Below are 4,616 nucleotides of genomic sequence, written 5' to 3' on the forward strand. Positions count from 1 at the left end.
GGTTCCTCTGATTTCAAGGGGGTTGGCTTCAGAAGAGAGGAACAAAGATTATCGTGGGCCAGTTGCAAGACTGTAAGAGAGAGAGACAAACAGAGATAAAACATACAACAGAAGTTGCCATGTTGCAGGTACTTTAGTAAGCCCTTGAGATATAAATACAATCACAAAAGAGATTCTCTACCCTCAAAAGAGCTCCTCTTCTAATGGGGGAAGCCAAGACATACAAAAGAGATAGGGTAAGCATAGAAAAGAATACTTGTGCCAGGAGCAAAGCTTCTTGAAAGGAAGGGAAAAGTCTAGGGAATGAGAGGGTGAAGATGAGTAGAGTGGGGGGTGGGCAGGAAGTATGGCCTGAGAACCACATGAATTGGTGGTTTGCACTAGAAACCTACCAGTCATAAGATAGGACTTTATCGAGGAGGCATCTTCAGGGTAAAAAGGCTGCTATCCAGGGAGACAAAATAAACCCCCAGGCCAGAGAATGAGTGTTGGAGCTGTGAGTAAAAGAACCATATGGTCTGAGCACCTCATGAAATGATGGTCTAGACCAGAAACTCATTAAGCATATAGATTGCTGGAAGTGAAATCAAGAACTGGTTTTTTTTTTTGAAAAGTTAAAAATTCCTTAATTTTTTATTCCTGGTACCACTACCACAATTTACAGGGCAATATACCTGATGTAATGAAAAGAAAAAGAAAAGACAAAGCTACAACAGATAAAAGACCTCAGGAATGTACATCTAATTGACACTACATTGCATTAATCAATAGCTGCACTTTTTGCAAACTGTAGCTATGACAGTCCTGAACAAAAAGGGTTTCCTGTTTAAGCTGCAGTAACTTTTCTGACTATGGATCATCTTGTTCCTTCTGTGGCAGATTTTTACACTTCCTCTAATATATTTGGGACGACTGTCTCAAAGTAACTTGCAGCTTTCCTGACAACTCCTCGCTCTCTCTGCTGCTAAGAACTGTAGCCCTCTTCTGTTGAGTTTTTAGAACTTTCTGCTACCATATCCACCACTTCCACCACCAGATCCATAACCGCCACCATAAGGACTGCCTGAGCTCCTTCCACCAAAGCTTCCTCCTTTCATGGGTCCATAATTTGATTGCTGCTGTCCACTATAATTTCCAAAATCATTATAGTTCCCACTGCCACCATAGTTACCACCACCAAAATTTCCTCCTTCATTGTAACCATCATATCCTCCTTCACCACCACCATATCCACCACCTTGGTTTCCATATCCAGGTCCACCACCACCACCATAACCCCCTCTACTACTGTAGCCAGGACCACCTCCATAGTTGCCACCATCACCATAAAATCCATTATATCCACCATCTTCACCTTCATAACTGCTTTTGCTGCCACCACCACTACCACCACCACCATAACCACCTCTTCCGCCAAAGTTTCCTCCACCACCTCCAAAATTTCCTTCTTGACCCATAAAATTGCCTGAGCCACCTCCATGACCTCTTTGTGAGCCAGCAAACTGTATCTCTTGCTTAGAAAGGGCCTTTTTCACTTCACAGTTATGCCCATTAATAGTATGATATTTCTGAACAATTTTGTCAACTGTATCATGATCATCAAAAGTTACAAAAGCAAATCCTCTCTTCTTTCCACTCTGTCGATCTTCCCTAACTTCTATAGTTTCGATCTTGCCATACTTTTCAAAATAGTCTCTTAAATTATATTCTTCTGTATCTTCTTTAATACCACCAAGAAAATTTTCTTCACGGTTAGATGTGCACCAGGTTTTACAGAATCCTCTCTAGAAAGAGCTCTCTTTGGTTCCACTACACACCCATCAACCTTATGTGGCCGAGCACACATTGCTGCATCTACACAAGAATAAGTCACAAAGCCAAAGCCTCTGGAACGTTTTGTTTGGGGATCTCTCATCACCACACAATCTGAGAGTGCCCCATTTTTCAAAGTGTTCTCTTAAACTATCATCCGCAGTTTCAAAGCTCAAGCCACCAATCAACAGTTTTCTCAAATGCTCAGGTTCCTTTAGATCATGACCCTCCTCCCCCCGGCGGCGGCGATGGTGACCCGAGTCGGGCTGGGGGCGGTGGGGCGGCTGTTTTACCTCCATTTTGAGACCGGACTCGCCGCCCCAAACTCGGGTTCAATATGGGACCGAGAGGAAGAGGCAGGGCCGGCCGTCACGTGACGCACTTTCCCGAAACCCTCTGTTTTAATATTTTCTCAAACATGTAATTTTTGTGTAATCATGGACTTCTCAGAGTTTCTCCATGCTTAGTTTGAGATTCCTTTTGAACATTCAGGTTAAGATGTCTAAAATACTGGTCATAGTGTGTGACTAACTTAGAAGAGAGACTAGAGATGATAGACACACAGATAGATCGGTAGATAAATAAATATAGATATGATATAGTGATGTCATCTCAACATACTCACACATATCTGTTCTCTCTGTGTGTACATATATATATATATTTGTAAACTGTATATGTTTTGCCTCCACATATGCTCTCTCTAAAGAGAAAGAGTTTTTCATCTATAATATATGATGTACATATCACATGCATAGAGAATAACTGAAAATATTTATAGAAGTTGATGACGTAATTAAGTAAGATAATATAGAAGGAAAAGCGAATTCTTAGTGGGCATGATAAGGTTAAAGAACCAGCAGAAGATAGGGAAAAGTAATAGATAGATAGGTGGAAAATGAGAAGAGAACAATGTCACAAAAACCTAGAGAAGAAAAAGAATCTAGTAGGAGATGATCAACATTTTGAATGTTTCAGAGAGGTCAAGAATGATGAGAATTAAGAAAAAGTCATTAGATATGGCAATTAAGAAATCACGGAAAATTTTGCAGGTGGAATTTTCAGTTGAAGGATGAGGTAGGAAGCCAGATTGAAGAGGGTTTAGAAGCAAGTGAGAAGAGAAAAAGCAGAGGCATCTACTTTTATTAATGCCCTTCTTAAGGAGTTTGGGCTTCAGTAGCACCATAATGAGGAATGTGGTCATTTCAACAGTTGTATCTACGGAAGAACATAATCCCTTCACATCCCTTTAGCTGAGGCCTGAGGGTCAGGTTTTTAGAATTATAGAATAGCAAAGCCTGAAAGGTCCTAAGAGATCAGTTAGCCCAGCCTTATTTTACAAATGAGGAAATTAAGACCTGCAAAGTTAAAGCAACTTATCCAAAGTTACATCTTTAATGAAAAAGCTAGGACTGAAACCCAGGTTTCTCTATTCCTGTCGAGTACAGTATTTTCTGGAAAAAAAAAAACAACAACACAATGGTTTCAGTACTGAATCTACCACTACATACAAAATGGGATAATGGGTCAATCACTCAACCTTATTTAGAGTTTCACTTTCCTCATCTGTAAAATGAGGGGTTCAATCAGATGATCGATAAAGTCCCTTTTATCTCTAACAGTGGTTTCTATGGCCTTTAGTACTCTAAAGACTAATGGAAGATTGGGTTTTAGAGACACTGTTAGGAGGGCAGGAAAAAGTGCTTGGCACATAGTATACAGTACACAATAAGTCATAGTGAAAACAATTCTAAATTCAAATATAAACTATCAATTTTTGGAAGAATCGTGGGCCAGTTGAGAGGTAACAAAAATAATCCAACATCTTATTTACCTCTTTTTTTTTAAACCTGAAAAATTAATTTTATAATTCCCTTAGATTAATACTTTGGGGAGCAAAGTATAGGAAAATTAAGATAAATTGCAATATGATTAGAACCCGACTTTATTATTTTAATAGAAGGAATTCTGTGGAATTACCCTGATAAATGTTGACCAAAAAAAATAAATGTTAATAGTATTAATCAGAATCATAAAAAAGTACCTAAGTCTGGCTTCTTTTCCACATTTAAATGCTTTCAACTGGAAAAAAACCATTATGGGCTGTGAAATTACAATGGTTTTTTAGCAGAAAGTGATCGTTAAAACTCTTGGTGACCAACTCCTAATTTAAATAGAATTTAAAAGACCTGCATCTGGTTCATAGTACACACAGAAATAGATATTTGCACAAACCAACAGGGAGTTGCGTTATGAGGATTAAGCTGGTCCACACTCACCACCTATACTGAGATAATTTGTGGAACTTGTCAAAGTTCTCTAATGGGGACCAATCATCTGACAGAGGGGAAAAGAGGGCCAGAATGACATTAGCCCCTTTTGCCCTCTCCATTCCAATGATTTTATTCGAAGAAATAATAAGGGTAGGGAGACATTATGGCGGGCCACGAAATGCAGAGGTGAAGATAGGGTCACACTAATGACTTTCCGAGATGATAGCAAGAGGAGGAGGGAAGACAAAGAAAACAATTTCTGAAAGAGTCTTTTAAGGGACACAAAACAAGCTGTTTACAGCAGCTTCTCTTTCCCCCACACTGCTTAGTTGGATGAGTCAAAACCCTGAGTATGGTAAGGTGAATCCTTATATACCCATCTTCATTTTTCAAATCCATAGGACTGTTAGACCCAAATCACAACTTTATCAAATGCCCCCCCCCAGTGGATTTGTGGGATAGAGAGGAAGAGGCTTCTCTTCTTTGATCCTGTGCCTAAAAGAACTTGGAAGGAAAATCAGAATATTGCAG

At 39.4% G+C, this 4,616-nt stretch overlaps 1 pseudogene; it reads right to left on the reverse strand.

Moving 5' to 3' along the window:
* Positions 1-597: 597 nt before the first annotated feature.
* On the reverse strand, positions 598-2,164 carry LOC138147379 (heterogeneous nuclear ribonucleoprotein A3-like; annotated as a pseudogene).
* Between the last annotated feature and the right edge of the window lie 2,452 nt (positions 2,165-4,616).

Source organism: Petaurus breviceps, unplaced genomic scaffold (genome assembly GCF_028583685.1).
Source record: "Petaurus breviceps papuanus isolate PSGF00001 unplaced genomic scaffold, PetGlider_PUasm1.0 90792, whole genome shotgun sequence".
In the NCBI taxonomy this organism is placed as follows: Eukaryota; Metazoa; Chordata; class Mammalia; order Diprotodontia; family Petauridae; genus Petaurus; species Petaurus breviceps.